At 47.1% G+C, this 20894-nt stretch overlaps 1 protein-coding gene across 4 annotated transcripts in view; it reads right to left on the reverse strand.

The window, feature by feature from the left end:
- Positions 1 to 20894, reverse strand: part of adgrl2a (adhesion G protein-coupled receptor L2a) — a 544699-nt gene that overhangs the window by 487147 nt on the left and 36658 nt on the right. The gene's annotated exons all lie outside the window — the stretch shown is intronic.

A 20894-nucleotide genomic window follows, 5' to 3' on the forward strand; every position in this document is an offset into this window, starting at 1 on the left:
GTAGTGCTTGCATGTATAAATTTATTTCATTTTGGCCACTTTTCTGCTCTCCTCCGCAGACCTGATGTCAAGGGGAAAGGGGGCATCATGGCATGGTCTGATCCAATCCTCGTCTGACGTCCACACTCTGTCTCTTGGTGCCAGCCGAGTGGCTGAGTTGGTAGCACTCTTGCTCGCCTCCCAGTCAGAAGTTTGAGGGATCAAATCCCACTTTGGAGATGTGAGCACATAATCCAGGCTGACACTCCAGTGCAGTACTGAGGGAGTGCTGCACTGTCGGGAGGTGCCGTCTTTCGGATGAGACGCTAAACGGAGGCCCTGTCTGCCCTCTCAGGTGGACGTAAAAGATCGCTCGGCACTATTTTGACGAAGAGCAGAGGGCTTTTCTGTTTGTGGGAGCTTGCTGTGCGCAAATTGGCTGTCACGTTTCCTACGTTACAACAGCGACTGCACTTCAAAAAGTTCCTCATTGGCTGTAAAGCGCTTTGGGGCGCCCCGAGGTCGTGAAAGGCGCTATATAAATGCAAGTCTTTCTTTCTTTCGTATGTAACAGTTTAGACTCTTCCCGTTCCACCAGAAAGTCAGGCGAGTGTTGTTAGCTAATTTTGGAGGGCATAAATGTTTAATGATGCAGTAAGCCAGGAGAAAGATAAAAATAAGGTGTTGACAATACAAGATTTAAAAAAAATAATGAAACAGCATTTTAATGTTATTCATGAGTTGAATCACTGTCTGTGTTCTGGGCAAATGCATCAAGGGAAAGAAATAACTTTCCCTCAGAACTCAGCGACTGGGAGTGGAATAAGGAGACAAAGGGTTTGGCGTGACGAAGAGTCACCCTCAATTCTGACTATTTATAGATTTCTTTCCCAGTGAGCTCAGTCAGAAGGACAAGGAACTCCACTTTCAGTGTGTTGAAAGAAAAAGCTAGAAAACACTCCTAAAACGACCTTCAACGCTGCTGTACCAATACGTACATATATTTAAAAACCCTGTTTCGAAACACAGCAGCGTTTGATCGGGGAAGCAGGAAATGTGGGTCGGGACAGATTTAACACAAGCAATGTTCACTCGGGAAATTTCAGCAATCTTTCTCCTGATACTGGGTTTGGCAGCCAGTTGTTGCCCGGGGAACCGTACCCAAGAAACAGTCTTCAGGCAGGGGAATTGGGGAGGGCGGGGGGGGGGGGGGCGAGAGGTGGGTGAGGGAAAGATAGTTCAAAAGGTGCAATTTCAAAGTTGTATGATGTCTCAAATTTATCCAGTGGGAGGTTGAACCGCAGAGATCATTAAGGTTCCAGGTTAGGAACGCAGGAGCAGGCCATTCAGCCCCTCGAATCTGCACCTCAAATCCATTTGCCCATCTAACGTTCCACATCTCTTGATGCGTGATTGCCGCAAATAGTGGGGTGAGGTAGCGGTGCCCATGGAACTGCACCATGGCATGAGTCACTGCTTTCTGAAGAAGAATTGTCCAGAAATAAAGGAGGACCAAACCTTGTTCTGGTTATCCGAGCAGCAACTGGGGGGCAGTAGCTTCCTCAGGTCTCTCCTGGTCTTTACTTGACTTCTATAGTACAGCCAAAACCAGTCTGGTTTTTGACTTTCACCCACAGAGTTCCGAATTGAAAACCAAGCAATGGCAAAGGAAGACCTCCCTCCTGAGTTACACGCAGCTAACCACAAGCTCGTTTGTAACGAATACGTTCAACAAATTTGCTACACGATACACAGAGGAAATCTTCTCCAACAAGTCTTGGCTTCAAAAAACATAGAAGCCCTTTTTTCTTTCTGCCTCATTTACTCTAGAGTCTCGTCTGTAGGGCATTAGTTATTAAGGCTTGCAAATGAATTTTCATCAGCAGCTCGGCAAACATCAAAAGGCAAATTCCCAAACCCCCATCACTCCTGTTCAGCTCGACAGGTGGTGTCAGGTACCGAGGAGATACTGCTGCAGTCATTCCCCCCGCTACAATCCAGGCCGCTGTCCCTGCTTAACTATATGTCAGCTGTGGCTCAGTGGGCAGCACTCTCGCCTTGGAGTCAGAAGGTTGTGGGTTTGAGTCCCAGGGACTTGAGCGCACAAATCTAGGCTGACATTCCAGTGCCGCACTGTTGGAGGTGCTGGTTTTTGGATGAGAAGTTAAACCGAGGCCCCGTCTGCTCATTTTAAACCAATGTTCCCGATGTTGGGGGAAGTCCAGAACCAAGGGACACAGTGTAAGGATAAGGGTTAGGCCATTTAGGACTGAGATGAGGAGAAACTTCTTCACAGAGAGTTATTAACCTGTGGAATTCCCGACCGCAGAGAGTTGTTGATGCCAGTTCATTGGATATATTCAAGAGGGAGTTGGATGTGGCCCTTACGGCTAAAGGAATCAAGGGGTATGGAGAGAAAGCAGGCAAGGGGTACTGAGGTAAATGATCAGCCATGATCTTATTGAATGGCGGTGCAGGCTCGAAGGGCCGAATGGCCTACTCCTGCACCTATTTTCTATGTTTCTAATCCACTCGGCAGGAATGAGGCAGGTCTGGGTCATGTACACCGCCCCACTGAGGTCAACGGTGTCCACAAATTGGGTGGGGGGCAAAGCGGCTGTCTAACCCAAACCTGCCCTGTTGGTGCCACTGCCGGTTCGGTTAAAATGACCCTTTACCTTCCATCTCCGCCAAAGCCCAGAGCTTACTCGCCCTCCCAGACATTTTACAGTTAGCTCGAGTCTGCTGCCAAGACAGCCTATAAACCACAGGATTCACTGACAGACACTCCCCTGGAGGCTTGAAGGGTCTTTTGAAAATTAAATCTTCAAATGCAAACTGCGGTAAGGGTTTGATGTCATTTTCACTTCCTTTCACAACAGCAGGAATATATCAGTACTTCGCCATTGATAAGCGACTGAAAGAATTACAAACACACACATTAAGTACATGACAAATCTCAGCGCCTGAACTGCTGGCTAGCTACTAGTAGAGATACGATCTTACAGTAAGTATATTTGTTTTAAAATCCGTTCTGGTCGGGACCACCTGCTTGGTACAGTTGTATCATCCACTGACTGACCCGCACACACTGGTAACAGCAGCCTGCTGGCCAAAGCCACGCTCCCTGGTCTGAGAGTTCCCACCTCTCCACATTCAACACTCGGCTCCGTGCGTCCGTCTGTCATTTCTTCAACCACCTAACAGGGGGAATTAACCCATGTAATAAAGAATAAAGAGCTTGCAATTCTTCGATAGAATTAACAGTACAGAAACAGGCCATACAGCTCAACTGGTCTGTGCCTGTGTTTATGCTCCACAGAGAGAATGCAAGAGAGTGAGAGAGAGAGAGAATGAGAGCGAGTGTATGCGAGAGAGTGTGAGAGAGAGAATGAGAGCGAGTGTATGCGAGAGAGTGTGAGAGAGAGAATGAGAGCGTGTGTGAGAGAGAATGCAAGAGAGTGTGAGAGAGAGAATGCAAGAGAGTATGTGAGAGAGAGAATGAGTGTGTGAGAGAGAGAATGAGAGTGTGAGAGAGAGAATGAGAGAGCGTGTGTGAGACAGAATGAGTGTATGTGTGTGAGAATGCAAGAGAGTGTGAGAGAGAATGCAAGAGAGTGTGAGAGAGAGAATGCAAGAGAGTGTGTGAGAGAGAATGCAAGAGAGTGTGTGAGAGAGAATGAGAGTGTGAGAGAGAATGAGAGAGCGTGTGTGAGACAGAATGAGTGTATGTGTGTGAGAATGCAAGAGAGTGTGAGAGAGAATGCAAGAGTGTGTGAGAGAGAATGCAAGAGAGTGTGTGAGAGAGAATGAGAGTGTGTGAGAGAGTGTGAGAGAGAGAGAATTTCAGGTGAAAACACACTAAAATGGGTGAGTGAGAGAGAGAGAGTGAATGGATGAGCGAGTGAGTGAATGGGTGATTGAATGGGCGATTGAGTTAATGGGTGAGTGAGTGAGTGAGGTGAATGAGTGAGGGAGTGTGAGAGAGTGAGGGAGGGTGTGTGAGGGAGTGAGTGAGGAACTGACTGAGGGACTGAGTGAGTGAGAGTGAGTAGTGAGTGAGGGACTGAGTGAGAGAGATAATGAGTGAGTGAGTGAGTGTGACTTTTACTTTAACCAGGTCTGATTACTTTACTTACCAATGTTACTGTGTACATTATGCCTGAGGCAGTGATGGAGCTTCTCTGCTATTGAGGCATTGATCATTGGACATGGGCCAGACGGTATTTAAATGAGCCGTCAGTGCTCAATCAGTCTGCAGCGACAGAGCTAATGGACTGACGGACCAGCTTTAGAGCGGATGCTTTGTTAACACTGCAGGGTTCCTTCACTCAACACTGGGCAGCAGGCAGGATGAAGATACAAGGCTCAAGCTCCGATCGGAGTAGTGATTTACATAGAATGCCATAGAGTATGAGCACGGAAGCAGGCCGTTCTGCCCAACTGGTCTGTGGCAGTGTTTATGCTCCACACAAGCCTCCTCCCATCCCTTCATCTCACCCTATCAACCAACATAACCTTCTATTCCTTTCTCCCTCATACACTTATCTAGTTTCCCCTTAAATGCATCGATGCAATTCACATCAACTTCTCCTTGTGGTAATGCATTCCACATTCTAACCACTCTCTGGGTAAAGAGGTTTTCCTGAATTCCTTATTGGATTTATTAATGACTGTCATATATTTATGGCCCCTGGTTTAGGACTCTCCCCTCGCAAGTGGAAACATCTTCTCTACATCTGCCCCATCATATCCAATCATAATTTTAAAGAGCTCTATTAGGTCGCTCTTCAGTCTTCCTTTTTCTTGAAAAAAAAAGTGCCCCAGCCTGTTGAGCCGTTCCTGATGGTTATACTGTTTCAGATCTGATATTATCCTTGATCCACCCCAAACCCCACCCCTCCCACATGCTGGCAATGCTGACACCACAATTCTCAATTTTCTGTAACTGCTGAAAGGATTTGGTTTGATAGATGGATTGAGACACTGGGGCCCTGCACAGTTTGAGAAATAACTTTGCTGGCTCAACTCTCACTGGGCTGGGACTTGATGACCTGTTCTGTTGCTTTTAGAAACATAGAAAATAGGTGCAGGTGTGGGCCATTCATGGCTGATCATGCACTTCAGTACCCCATTCCTGCTTTCTCTCCATACCCCTTGATCCCTTTAGCCCTAAGGGCCTCATCTAACTCCCTTTTGAATATATCGAACAAACTGGCCTCAACAACTTTCTGTGGTAGAGAATTCCACATGCTCACAATTCTCTGAGTGAAGAAGTTTCTCCTCATCTTGGTTATTTAACATGGACTAAAACAAGATGAAACACCATTGGGGAGGGTGTCAACTCGGATGGTAGTACTCTCACCTCCTGAGTCAGGAAGGTTCTGGGTTAAAATCCCACTGCAGAGACGTGAGCACATAGTCCAGGCTGACACTCCAGTGCAATGCTGAGGGAGTGCTGCACTGTTGGAGGTGCCGTCTTTCAGATGAGACATTAAGCTGAGGGCCCCGTCTGCTCGCTCAGGTGGGCGTAAAAGTTCCCGTCACATTCTTTCAAAGAAGAGCAGGGGAGTTATCCCCGGTGTCCTGGCCAATATTTATCCCTCAATCAACATCACTAAAACAAATGATCTGCCCAGTAGCTGTGTGTGGGATCTTGCTGTGCGTAAAACAGCTGTCACGTTTACAACAGTGACTAGACTTCAAAAATACTTAATTTGCCTGTAAAGCGCTTCCAGACTACCTGAACAAATGTATATAACTGCAAGATCTTTCTTTCTTTACACTTGATGACCGCTGTAAATTAACTGAGGAATGCAGAAGACTCGGAATAAACCATCAAGGTCCCTCTTGAACTGAAGTATGTTTTGTGAGATGCTGGAGTTTAATTTTTTTTTTAAAAGAAGATAACAGTAATGAGTTCTGAAATACTGCAATGTTTAAATTGTGCTGCTGTTACCAAGGTCAAGTTGTGATGGTTTTATTAAGAATTTGAAATGAATTTATCTAAAACAGACATTGGGCGGCACTCCCCTATGGCCTTGTGGTTAAAGGCTCCGCCAGCTAAAGCACTGGAAGGTCACATGGTTTGACCCACGGCCTGTGTCGAGTCAACTATCTCAGGCATGACTGGCCTCCGCTCCCCTCGGCTAGGGTCGAGGGAAAAGCAAAAAAGAAATTAGCCAGGGTTCATGCTCTCAATTGCTGCCTGGTGACTGGTGACCTCTACTGGGCAATGCCCACGTGTGCATGTCGGGTAAGGACAGGGTCGGCCGGCTGTGATGCCCCTCAAGGTACCCCTACCCTTACTGTCTAGGCTTACATACGTATAGCCACTTTGAGCCAAGTACTGCGGGGTCATAAAGGTGCCAGGGGAACGACAGTCGATTGAGTCGATGCCGTCTAGAGAGGAGGGGAAAATGTTTGGAATTGACAAAATTATTTAATAAAAGACTGCACTAATGCTGAGGTAAGAAAAACAATCAACTTTAAACTCAACAGATCCCGACCACAGACATACATCCCCATCCCCGTGGCCTTTCAGTAACCATTACAAATGATCAACATCATCAATAGGTTAACTGTACCTCCCCGAGGCTCTGAGCCTGAATAAAATATAGGCCTTTTGATAAGCAAATGGAGGCTGGAAGGAAGCTCAAAGCCTCTTCCCTGGGGTAGCCGTTTTGCAATCCCTCTCAGCACAGGCTGTGCTGTCAAATGTTTCATCATCGGCCGGCAATCGGGTCGCCAAACACATTAGAATGTTTACATCAGGCACTCATTTGGGAGATAAATCTTTCAAACTGCTGAAAGGACACGCGGGTCAGTCGGGACACACATGTCTGCAAGGCGCAAAAATACAAAAATTAAATAAACGGAGAGAAAAATGCCCAAAAGTGAAATCAAACAAGGCGGTTTAATGATGTCCTTCAGCGGACGGCAATTCAATCTACCTTATCAGTTGGTTAGTAAAGGTTAGACCGAGGTAGAGATTTTGGGCAGCACTGTCCGCTAACAATCTGACATCACAAGAGGGCACCTGTCATTCCTTAGAAGGGCCACATTTCGAATAATTAGATTCGTGTTTCTGTCTCATTGGTACTGTGCAGTCACCCAGCTGCCTTGTCTAATGCCCTGCTCCGACTGTGGCTGAGTGTTCACAGAGAAAGGAAACACACTGGCTTCAGGGTCGGAATGACATATCAGTCCCGTGGAGCGAACCAAAGTACGTCTCTATTTCCCACCCCCCCTACCCACAGCCCCCCTCCCCGCTACTCCCCCGAATGAATGAACGCGATTACCATGTCACTCAGTGACATGAATATAAAAATCTAGGCTGACACTCCATCATCATCACCATCATCCTCGGCAGTCCCTCGGAATCGAGGAAGACTTGCTTCCACTCTAAAAGTGAGTTCTCAGGTGGCTGTACAGTCCAATGCGGGAATTACAGTCTCTGTCACAGGTGGGGCAGACAGTGGTTGAGTGAAGGGGTGGGTGGGGAGCCTGGTTTGCCGCACGCTCCTTCCGCTGTCTGCACTTGGTTTCTGCACGCTCTCGGCGACGAGACTCGAGGTGCTCAGCGCCCTCCCGGATGCTCTTCCTCCACTTAGGGCGGTCGTGGGCCAGGGAATCCCAGGTGTCGGTGGGGATGTTGCACTTTATCAAGGAGGCTTTGAGAGTGTCCTTGAAACATTTCCTCTGCCCACCTGGGGCTCACTTGCCATGTAGGAGTCCCGAGTAGAGCACTTGCTTAGGGAGTCTCGTGTCAGGCATGCGGACGATGTGACCTGCCCAACGGAGCTGGTCGAGTGTGGTCAGTGCTTCGATGCTGAGGACGTTGGCCTGAGCGAGAACACTGACATTGGTGCATCTATCCTCCCAATGGATTTGCAGGATCTTGCGGAAACAGTGCCGGTGGTACTTCTCCAGCGCTTTGAAATGTCTGCTGTATATAGTCCATGTTTCTGAGCAATATAGGAGGGCTCCTCTGTCATCGAGCTGACACTCCTGTGCAGTGCTGAGGGAGTACTACACTGTTGGAGGTGCCATCTTTCAGATGAGGCTTTAAACCTCGAGGCCCTGTCTACCCTCTAGGGTGGATGCAAAAGATTCCATGGCACTATTTTGAAGAAGAGCAGGGGGAGTTTTCCCCGGTGTCCTGGCCAATATTTGTCCCTCAACCAACATCACCAAAACAAACCATTTGGTCATTATCTGATGAAGGGTCATCGACCCGAAACGTTAACTCTCTTTTTCTCTCCACAGATGCTGCCTGACCCGCTGAGATTTCCAGCATTTTCTATTTTTATTTCAGGTTCTAGCATTTGCAGTTTTTTGCTTATGTATCTGGTCATTATCTCTTTGCTGTATGTGGGAGCTTGCTTTGCACAAATTAGCTGCCGCGTTTCCTACATTACAACAGTGACAACACTTCAAAAGTCCTTCATTGGCTGAAAGCGCTTTGGGATGTTGTAAGATCGTGATAGGCGCTATATAGATACGAGTCTTTTACGATGGGAGAGATTTAATGCGAGCAGCTTCAAAGGGATTAATGCGAGACAGCTTTCTCCAGATTGCAGCTGCAAATGAGACAGTCAGGACATGTGTGAGGTGAGTAATGTAACACCACCAGCCTAAACTGATGCAGGATTTCGCTCGATATAACTCGCCCTCCCCCCCCAGGTCCTTTGAGGGACTCATTTCAGTTCAACTCATCCCGAGTCAGAATGAACGTGACCATGCGGGAACAGGAATTAACCCTTGGAGCCAGACCCTGAAGTATTCTTGCCCTCAGTTGCTAAAAATACAAATTTAATTAACTTATTGCAACTAATTTCTGTCAGGGTTATTGTTAAAGGTCACGGCAGGGTGAAAGGCAGCATTAAACAAAGAAACCTCGACTACCTGGCCTGCTGTATGACTAACTCCTGCAGGAATCATCGCCGTGTGGGATTGCTTGGCAGGGCAGGGCAGGGGTGGAATTCCTTATTAATTAATGCCCGCAGCGCCATAATCTCCGCAACATCGATGCACATTCTGTAAATCCAAGCAGGCACCTCCTCACGAGCCGCCCCGACCCCAACCCCAACCCACCGCCCCCTCCCACCTCTGCCGTTGCTCCTCGCTCACTCTCATTTTCTTTCACTCCCCTTTGACCCTTTACAGTAAAAGTTGTCCGAAGCTAGTGCCTGGAGTGCAGCGGAGCGGCGCTAAGCACCAAACTATTCAGGGCTACAGTTCCCCCAAAGGTTCCACTGGTCGTCCAACCATCATCATCATAGGCAGTCCCTCGGAATCGAGGAAGACTTGCTTCCACTCCCAAAGTGAGTTCTTTGATGGCTGAACAGTCCGATACGAGAGCCACAGACCGTGTTACAGACATTCGTCGAGAGAAGGGGTCGGTGGGACCGTAAAGCCAGTGAGACGCCCAGAGATTTTCTGGCGGAATCCGAGCGGAGGCACAGCGAGAGACAGCTGGAAGTCACGGAACTTTTGCCATATACACATATACATGTTTAATATATAGATGGATAGACCAATAAATATAGATAAACGGGTAGATAAAAATATAAAGATACAAACAGATATGCAGATAGAATCATAGAATGAGATAGCACAGAAGGAGGCCACTCAGCCCATCATGCCTGTGCCGGCTCTTTGAAAGAGCGACCCGATTAGTCCCACTCCCCTGCTCTTTCCCCATTGCTCTGAATTTATTTTTTCCTCCACATGATTACGCAATTCCCTTTTGAAAGTTACTATTGAAGCTGCTTCTATAATACGGTCAGGCAGTGCGTTCCAGATCACGTGGCTATAAAAAGACAGATCGATGGTAGACAGACGTACGGACGGACAAAGAGGGAATCGGAGGCAGCGATGATCTCAAAGGCGTTTAACGAGGATTTTTGCACAAGTTCCCCAAAGGCCTGTTGGGTAAAGGAACTGCCCGGTGCCATACTAAATCACAGAGACAAGTCGGTCTCAAGATTCAATTCCCATTGGAGTCGGCCGTCCTGTGCTGAGACAGTAGCTGGCCACGTATAACCTGCCCATCCTCACTGGACCAGGGAGAGCAAACCGAGCTGACTGCAGCTGTGGGTGTTGGGAGAGGTCAGAGTTGGGCTTGGGCGCGGCTTAGTTGCTCTCCGCCATCGAAAGCATTGCTGCGTCTCACTGCCGAGCTTCACTCATAGAAACATAGAAAATAGGGGCAGGGGCAGGCCATTCAGCCCTTCGAGCCTGCACCACCATTCAATAAGATCATGGCTGAACATTCACCTCATGCAAAGGAGCTGCTTGGGTGAGGTAATGGGAGAGGGAGGGTCTCCAATCACCTGTGAAATTGTCCCTCACTTACAGGGGAGGATGGGGGTCGGAGGGGAGGAGGAAACTAAGGCCATGGAGAGCATTGACAAGAACTTGGGAGTCAATCTCCTAAATTTGAGCAGCTATTAGGATTATGGTTCCATTACGTTCACCGTGCACCAACGCTCCCTCTGAGTTCCATGGTCGAGCAGCCCGGGATGTTAAATTTTGCGCATGCACAAAACTGTAAATGGGCCGTGCACCCAAAAAAAAGAGGGGGAACATTGCCATGCACAAATTAATTCACCACATATTGTGGCTAAGGTGCAGTTTGGCTTCACTGGGCTGCTCCCTTTTAGACCAAATCCAAAATGTAATGGCACAGCCGAGATCAATTAGCAGCCAATTGCTATTGGTGGGGATAACAAATGCACGACCTCACTGCAATTCCTGAAGTTGAAGGAATCCTGGGATTTTCAGCACGGAAGGAGCCTGGCAGGTGGATCATGACGCCTGTGTAGAGAGTCGGAGAGAGTCTGTGGAGCTGTCAAGAGTTCAACAGCTCTGTACTTGGAGACTTTTCTCGGCGGATTTTTCACAGACTAATTAGCCAATAATGAACTCAGGGATGTTACTTTGTCCCCCTGTCAGACTGCATCAATGATTGTTTCGACGCTTGGTTTCAACCTCCTGCTGATACAATCACCGCTAAGGCCCAAGACCGAAACCTTTTTATGTTTAGTATTATGCCCGGCCCCCGATAGCCATGGCAACCGCTTTCAGCCAGTGTTAGCCCTGGCTCAGTGGATAGCGCTCTCGCCTCTGAGTCAGAAGATTGTGGGTTCAAGTCCCACTCCAGCGACCTGAGCATATAATCGAGGCCAACATTCCAGTGCATTGCTGAGGGAGCACTGCACTGTCGGAGGTGCCGTCTTTTGAATGAGTCTTTAATCATCATCATAGGCAGTCCCTCGGAATCGAGAAAACTTGCTTCCACTCCTGAAGTGAGTTCTTTGGTGGCTGAACAGTCCAACAGGAGAGCCACAGACTCTGTCACAGGTGGGACAGATAGTCGTTGAGGAAAAGGGTGGGTGGGACTGGTTTGCCGCACCCTCTTTCCGCTGCCTGCGCTTGATTTCTGCATGCTCTCGGCATTGAGACTCGAGGTGCTCAGCGCCCTCCTGGATGCACTTCCTCCACTTAGGGCGGTCTTAGGCCAGGGACTCCCAGGTGTCAGTGCTCTACTCGGAGCTCTTGAGTCTTTAAACCAAGGCCCCGTCTGCACTCTCAGGTCGATGTAAAAGATCCTATTTCAAAGAAGAGAAGGGGAGTTATCCCCGGTGTTCTGGCCAACATTTATTCTTCAACCAACATCACGAAAACAGATGATCTGGTCATTATCACATTGCTGTTTGTGGCAGCTTGCTGTGCGCAAACTGGCTGCGGTGTTTTCCCACATTACAACAGGAACCATGCTTCAAAAGTACTTGGCTGTGAGGAGCTTTGAGGCATCCTGAGGTTGTGAAAGGGGCAAATTAAACGCAAGTCTGTCTTTTTTCTTTTAAGCCTCCTTTAAGCCGCATACGACCCAGCCACAAAAGCGAGAAATCGGCCTCGATCTTAACTCGGGGTGGGAACTGGGCAAACTGCCCTAATTTCAGCAGCGGGACGTTGAGGAGATTTGAACTTGAGAGTCTCACCTTCTTCCCCCCCCCACCCCCGATCAACACCGCACGATCGCAGCCCCTCACAGAGAGGAACATCTGGTCCTCTGCACAACATATTGAAAACTTCTATCAATACCATCATCAATATTTATTACCCTCATAATAAATCAAAGGGAAAGATTAAAATACTTAAGGCCACGACAGACTTCCGACCACAAATAAATTCAACACTGAAATTAAATAAACACTGGCTGGACTGTCTGGCACCCACTGTTTCTCTGAAAGGGCAGCCTAATTTTGAGTTTGCTTCACGTCAGTCATACAGGCCGCCCACTGACAGCTCAGCTACTTGTTCAGTAAACTCACTGTAGGGACAATTTTCAGCTCCACCACCTGGGCATCAGTGTGCCGGTTCGATAAAAGGCGGGCAATGTGCTTCGCCCAGGCTATAGGCCCAATGGCAAAATTGAAAACGATTCCTCCCCCACCCCCACGTCACACCAACCAGAAGGTCCCAACTTTCCATTCTTGGCCTGTGCTGAGTTAGCAGTGGTGCAGGGGGGGGGAGGTGGTGTCGGAGGAAGTTACTTCTGACCCGATTCAGGAGAGGTAAATCGATTCCGTCTCCCACTGCTGGAACTGTTGACATAGGGTGGATGAACTCAATGATCCCTTCTCCCCTGCCCCCCCGACCCAGGCTGTGTCATTATGTCCTGGAGTTAAAACCTCCCAGATTTTAACCAGAGCAAAACAGTTCAGCACCGGACCATTAAAGTTGGTGAGCGTGGCTGGTGGGTGGGGAAGAAGTACAGTTTGTGCAAAGTGCTTTCTCCTCCCCACCCCCCACAAGCTCTTGAATGAAAAGCAAACTAAAAAGGATACTCTGTATTAGAAGGTCTGCACTTAAAGGCACAGCCTCCTCCACTTGCCAACTAAATCATCTGCAACTATTGTGGAGGAGCCTACCTTCCTAACAACTCCCTGATGTCACCTTTTTTGTTGCTACACAGTTGCCCACCAGCAATGGGACTGCAGTCAGAGGCAACCCTCATTCAGACCTTTGTTATCTCCAGATTCCACTAGTTAAATGCTCTCCTGACCAGCCTCCCATGCTCCATCCTCCATAAACGTGAGAACATAAGAATTAGGAACAGGAGTAGGCCATCTAGTCCCTCGAGCCTGCTCCACTATTCAACAAGATCATGGCTGATCTGGCCGTGGACTCAGCTCCACTTACCCGCCCGCTCCCCGTAACCCTTAATTCCCTTATTGGTTAAAAATCTATCTATCTGTGACTTGAATACATTCAATGAGCTAGCCTCAATTGCTTCCTTGGGCAGAGAATTCCACAGATTCACAACCCTCTGGGAGAAGAAATTCCTTCTCAACTCGGTTTTAAATTGGCTCCCCCATATTTTGAGGCTGTGCCCCCTAGTTCTAGTCTCCCCTACCAGTGGAAACAACATCTCTGTCTCTATCTTGTCTATCCCTTTCATGATTTTAAATGTTTCTATAAGATCGCCCCTCATCCTTCTGAACTCCAACGAGTAAAGACCCAGTCTACTCAATCTATCATCATAAGGTAACCCCCTCATCTCCGGAATCAGCTGAGTGAATCGTCTCTGTACCCCCTCCAAAGCCAGTATATCCTTCCTTAAGTAAGGTGACCAAAACTGCACGCAGTACTCCAGGTGCGGCCTCACCAATACCCTATACAGTTGCAGCAGGACCTCCCTGCTTTTGTACTCCATCCCTCTCGCAATGAAGGCTCCATCCTCCATAAACGTGAGCTCATCCAGAACTCTGTTGCTCGTCTCCTAAGTTATACCGATTCCCATTCACCCATCACCCTGCGCTCGCTGACCCACATTGGCTCCCGGTCCGCCAACGCTTCAATTTAAAAATTCTCATCCTTGTTTTCAAATCGCTCCAAGTTCGGGCGCCTCTCAATATCCCTAGCCCGCTCCAAGATCTCTGCGTTCCTCCAATTCTGGCCTCTTGCGCATCTCTGATTTTAATCGCTCCACCATTGGTGGCCGTTCCTTCAGCTGCCTGGGCGTACAAGTTCTGGAATTCCCTTTAATAACCTCTCTGCCTCTCTCTGCTCCTTTTAAGATGCTCCTTAAAAACTACCTCTTTGACCAAGGCTGTGGTCACCTGTCCTTATGTGGCTCGGTGTCAACTTTTGTCTGACAATTGCTCCTGTGAAACATCTTGGGACATTTTCCAACATTAAAGGCGATATATAAATGCAAGTGTTGTTGTCCCAGTCTCGATTCCGAGCTGTAGGCAGCAGTATGGGTGTTACAATTGGGCCACAGGATAGGGCGAGGGAAAATACCGGGGATGGGGATGCTCCTGATCGTCACCCAGCGACCACTCCACTGCTAGCTGTGGCGCGCGCGCAGGCTGGCCGACAACAGGATCCAATTCAGAAGCAATGTCCTTCAGAGTCAGATGCCCTGTTGACACTCACCGTAGAGGCTCAGCTGTGATTAAGGGCCAGTGAGACAAGGTGCCGTTCAGCGAGAGGGATGGGGGTGAAAGAACAGGAAACTGCAACGGCTCAAGGTAGCAGCTCACCACCATCTTATCAAGGGCAATTAGGGATGGGCAATAAATTGCTGGCCTTACCAGCGATGCCCACATCCCATGAATGAATAAAAAAAACTTTGAAAAGGGGAACAAAACAGAAGCCATATACATTAATGATTTAGATGAAGGAATTAAATGTAATATCTCCAAGTTTGCAGATGACACTAAGCTGGGTAGCAGTGTGAGCTGTGAGGATGATGCTAAGAGGCTGCAGGGTGAATTGGACAGGTTAGGTGAGTGGGCAAATGCATGGCAGATACAGTAGTACAATGTAGATAAATGTGAGGTTATCCACTTTGGTGGCAAAAACAGAAAGGCAGAATATTATCTGAATGTTGACAGATTAGGAAAAGGGGAGGTGCAATGAGACCTGGGTGTCATGATGCATCAATCATTGAAAGTTGGCATGCAGGTACAGCAGGCGGTGAAGGCGGCAAATAGTATGTTGGCCTTCATATCGAGAGGATTTGAGTATAGGAGCAGGGAGGTCTTACTGCAGTTGTACAAGGCCTTGGTGAGGCCACACCTTGAATATTGCGTACAGTTTTGGTCTCCTAATCTGAGGAAGGACATTTTTGCTATTGAGGGAGTGCAGTGAAGCTTCACCAGACTGATTCGCGGGATGGCTGGACTGACATATGAAGAAAGACTGGATCGACTAGGCTTATATTCACTGGAATTTATAAGAATGAGAGGGGATCTCATAGAAACATATAAAATTCTGACGGGCTTGGACAAGTTAGATGCAGGAAGAATGTTCCCGATGTTGGGGAAGTCCAGAACCAGGGCTCACAGTCTAAGGATAAGGGGTAAGCCATTTAGGACCGAGATGAGGAGAAACTTCTTCACTCAGAGAATTGTGAACCTGTGGAATTCTCGACCACAGAATATTGTTGAGGCCAGTTCGCTAGATATATTCAAAAGGGAATTAGATGTGGCCCTTACAAGGAAATAAAGGAAAGTATCAAATCAAAGACCAATGCGTATAAGGTGGCCAAGGTTAGTGGGAAACTAGAGGATTGGGAAAATTTTAAGCAACAGCAAAGAATGACTAAAAAAGCAATAATGAAAGGGAAGATAGATTACGAAGGTAAACTTGCGCAAAACATAAAAACAGATAGTAAAAGCTTTTACAGATATATAAAACGGAAAAAAGTGACTAAAGTAAATGTTGGTCCCATAGAAGATGAAAAGGGGGATTTAATAATGGGAAATGTGGAAATGGCTGAGACCTTAAACAATTATTTTGCTTCCGTCTTCACAGTGGAAGACACAAAAACCATGCCAAAAATTGCTGGTCATAGGAACGTGGGAAGGGAGGACCTTGAGATGATCACTATCACTTAGGGAGGTAGTGCTGCACAGACTAATGGGACTGAAGGTAGACAAGTCCCCTGGTCCTGATGAAATGCATCCCAGGGTATTAAAAGAGATGGCGGAAGTTATAGCAGATACATTTGTTATAATCTACCAAAATTCTCTGGACTCTGGGGAGGTACCAGCGGATTGGAGAGCAGCTAATGTAACGCCTCTGTTTAAAAAAGGGGGCAGGCAAAAGGCAGGTAACTATAGGCCGGTTAGTTTAACATCTGTGGTGGGGAAAATGCTTGAAGCTATCATTAAGGAAGAAATAGCGGGACATCTGGATAGGAATAGTGCAATCAAGCAGACGCAGCATGGATTCATGAAAGGGAAATCATGTTTAACTAACTTACTGGAATTCTTTGAGGATATAACGAGCATGGTGGATAGAGGTGTACCGATGGATGTGGTGTATTTAGATTTCCAAAAGGCATTCGATAAGGTGCCACACAAAAGGTTACTGCAGAAGATAAAGGTACGCGGAGTCAGAGGAAATGTATTAGCATGGATAGAGAATTGGCTGGCGAACAGAAAGCAGTGAGTCGGGATAAATGGGTCCTTTTCCGTTAGGAAATCAGTGGTTAGTGGTGTGCCACAGGGATCGGTGCTGGGACCACAACTGTTTACAATATACATAGATGACCTGGAAGAGGGGACAGAGTGTAGTGCAACAAAATTTGCAGATGACACTAAGGTTAGTGGGAAAGCGGGTTGTGTAGAGGACTCAGAGAGGCTGCAAGAAGATTTGGATAGGTTAAGCGAATGGGCTAAGGTTTGGCAGATGGAATACAATGTCGGAAAGTGTGAGGTCATCCACCTTGGGGAAAAAAAAAACAGTAAAAGGGAATATTATTTGAATGGGGAGAAATTACAACATGCTGCGGTGCAGAGGGACCTGGGGGTCCTTGTGCATGAATCCCAAAAGGTTAGTTTGCAGGTGCAGCAGGTAATCGGGAAGGCAAATGGAATGTTGGCCTTCATTGCGAAAGGGATGGAGTACAAAAGCAGGGAGGTGTTGCTGCAACTGTATAAGGTATTGGTGAGGCCGCACCTGGAGTACTGCGTGCAGTTTTGGTCACCTTACTTAAGGAAGGATATACTAGCTTTGGAAGGGGTACAGAGACGATTCACTAGGCTGATTCGAGAAATGAGGGGGTTACCTTATGATGATAGATTGAGTAGACTGGGTCTTTACTCCTTGGAGTTCAGAAGGATGAGGAGTGATCTTATAGAAACATTTAAAATCATGAAAGGGATAGACAAGATAGAGGCAGAGAGGTTGTTTCCATTGGTGGGGGAGACTAGAACTAGGGGGCACAGCCTCAAAATATGGAGGAGCCAATTTAAAACCGAGTTGAGAAAGAATTTCTTCTCCCAGAGGGTTGTGAATCTGTGGAATTCTCTGCCCAAGGAAGCAGTTGAGGCTAGCTCATTGAATGTTTTCAATCAAAGATAGATAGATTTTTAACCAATAAGGGAATTAAGGGTTACGGGGAGTGGGCGGGTAAGTGGAGCTGAGTCCACGACCAGATTAGCCATGATCTTATTGAATGGCGGAGCAGGCTCGAGGGGCTAGATGGCCTACTCCTGTTCCTAATTCTTATGTTCTTATGTTCTTACGGCTAAAGGGATCAAGGGGCATGGAAAGAAAGCAGGAATGGGGTACTGAAGTTGCATGATCAGCCATGATCATATTGAATGGTGGTGCAGGCTTGAAGGGCCGAATGGCCTATTTCTGCACCTATTTTCTATGTTCCTAGGGTTGTGAAAGAGCAAGCAGCATTTACTAAAGCAGCTTAACTGTGATTCTTATTTTTCCACAGTGCTAGTTGACAGTGAAAGGAATAGAACTGCGGATCCATTGCGGGCAGTCAAAAATATATAATAGTATATGTATATACCTTGATACGTTGATGGGATGAACCAATTTGTGCAGGCAATTTGATTGTGTTATGAATGCTCGACACTCCCTGAAGATTATCGAGGAAACCATCCACTTAACTCAGAAGAGTAATGGCACTTCACACAGCTGATTGTTAAAGGGTTTTATTTCTGTCACCCAGCAAACAAACAGGGGACAAGATAGCTACCAAATGCTTTCAAAGACCCATACAAAATGGAGAACCGCATTTACAAGATCACCCGCTGGTGTTTACATCAAGATACCCCTGGTGATTCCTGCTGGATAGTGCGCCATGTGGAGGTGGGATACAAGCACTTCACACAAGAATGGTTATCTGAAGGTGTGACAAAGGGCCCTTGGATCCTAGCTAGGCAAGGACAAGCTACAAAAGCAAGTGAGGGAGAAAGGAATAGAGGGTTGTGCTGATAGTTAGATGAAGAAGGATGGGAGGAGGCTTGAGCAGAGCATAATTTTTTTCTGAGGATGTGACTAAAGTAACAGACAGGGGAATGTCTATGGATGTTATTTATATGGACTTCCAAAAAGCATTTGATAAAGTCCCACATAAGAGACTAAGGTAGAAGCCCACATAATTGAGGGCAAAATTATTGACCTGGTTAGGAAATTGGCTGAACGGCAGGACACAAGCAGTAGGGATAATGGTAGGTCGTCAAATTGGCAGAATGTGACTCGTGGTGTCCCACTGGGATCTCTCTTGGGGCCACAACTATTCATAGTATTTATTAACCACTTAGATGATGGCATAGAAAACCATATATCCAAATTTGCCGATGACACAAAGATAGGCAGCATTGTAGATAAAAGCATAACATTGACAGATTAAGTGAATAGGCAAAACTGTGGCAAATGGATTTCAATGTAGGTAAATGTGAGGTCATACACTTTGGACCTAATAAGGATAGAACAGGGTACTTTCTAAATGGTGAAAAACTAAAAACAGTGGAGGTTCAAAAAGTCTTGGGGGGTCCAGGTATATCGATCATTAAAATGTCATGAACAGGTACAGAAAATAATTTAAAAAGCTGATGAAATGCTGGGCTTTATATCTGGAGGACTAGAATACAAGGGGGTAGAAGTTATGCCTCAGCTATACAAAGCTTTGGTTAGACCACACCTGGAGCACTGTGAGCACAGATCTGGGCATCACACCTTAGGAAGGATATATTGGCCTTGGAAGGAGTGCAGCATAGGTTTACCAGAATGATACCCGGACTTCAAGGGTTAAGTTACGAGGAGAGATTACACAAATTAGGATTGTATTCCCTAGAATTTTTAAGGTTAAGCGGTTATCTGATTGAAGTTTTCAAGATATTAAAGGGGAATAGATAGGTTAGATAGAGAGAAACTATTTCGCTGGTAGAGGATTCCAGGACTAGGATGCATCGTCTAAAAATTAGAGCCAGACCTTTCAGGAGTGAAATTGGGAAACACTTCTACACACAAAGGGTAGAAGAAGTTTGGAACTCTCTTCCGCAAACGGCAATTGATGCTCGATCAATTGTTAATTTTAAATCGGAGATTGATAGCTTCTGTTAACAAAAGGTATTAAGGAATATGGGCCAAAGGCGAGTATATGGAGTTAGGTCACAGATCAGCCATGATCTCATTGAATGTCAGAACAGGCTCGAAGGGTTCAATGGCCTACTCCTGTTCCTAAGTTCCTAAATTCTGGCAGGGACTGGTTGGGCCGAATGGCTCCTCTGTGCTGTATATTGTATGTAATCCTGACCCAGACAACAACTGGCCATCCTCAAGAAAGGGGTGGGGTGGGGATGATGTTATTGCGGTTTGAATCTTGATTCACAAGCTGACAAGTGAGCAGCCGGCTCCAGCCTTCTCAAGCACAATGTAGCCCAACTATAGTCACGTAGGTACTCTCAATGCGCATGTGTGTAGGATAGCAACCTATGAAGTACGGTACAAACACAATAGAAAACTGACTGAACAAAATGTATATCAAAGTGATTCAGCAGCACTGGATAGACCCCAAACAGTGGGGCAAAGCACGTGGGGAATGGAGCAGAGGCCGGAATTGGGCGAGTGTAAAGTTCTTGGAGATTTGTAGGGCTGGAGCAGGGGCGGGAGATGTTAGAGAGATGGGGGTGGGGGGTGGGGGGGGGGGGGGGGTGGTGTTAGAGAGATGGGGGTGGGGGGGGGGCAGGCCATGGAGGCACTGGAACACAAGGATGTGAGAAACCTTCCACTCCCCCGCTCTCGGAAAACGCTGGGAGAGCTTTGGCGTCACCCAGTATTTCGCCGTTTAAATTCACTGCTGAAAATCCCATGCCCATGTCGTAAAATCTCCCCCTTCTGGTTCTGAAATCACAAGGTATGGAGCGGGCAAGCATGGGTCGGGATTTTGAATCACTGTGTGCCACAACTCGAGGCCAGAAAAGAAAAACTCATGGCACAGCCCCCTTGTTGAGCAGAAGTTATGTCAATGAAGTCACACACACACACGTCACACACACACGCCTCACTCTCACACACACACACACACGTCTCACACACACACACGTCTCACACACACACACGTCTCACACACACGCCTCACTCTCACACACACACACACGTCTCACACACACACATATCTCACACACACGTGTCTCACACACACGTGTCTCACATCACACATCACACACGGCACACGTCACACACACAAGTCACACGTAAAAATAAAGGTCATTGGGAGAGCTTTGCTGCTGGCACTGCAGTGAGTTTGCATAGCAGTTTGTGGGAGCTTGCTGTGTGCAATTTGACTGCCATGTTCCCTACATTACAACAGTGACTACACTTCAAATGTAAAGCTCATTGAGACATTCCTTAAAGACACTATATAAATGCAAGTTTTTCCACAATGATCTGAATTACTGGGTAGGTGGCCTCTGAAACCAGGTAGGTTTCTGCTCAAAGCCAACAGCTGGTCTCCTACTTCATACCACGTCATCCACCACTGAAGCAGTGTCCACGGAACCCACACCCTGGAATTTACACAGGGCGCTGCTCGGGCGAAGATAACTCCTGGTTTACTGAGAATGACGGCATGTACTTGGACTTAG

This window comes from Pristiophorus japonicus, chromosome 8, assembly GCF_044704955.1.
Source record: "Pristiophorus japonicus isolate sPriJap1 chromosome 8, sPriJap1.hap1, whole genome shotgun sequence".
In the NCBI taxonomy this organism is placed as follows: Eukaryota; Metazoa; Chordata; class Chondrichthyes; family Pristiophoridae; genus Pristiophorus; species Pristiophorus japonicus.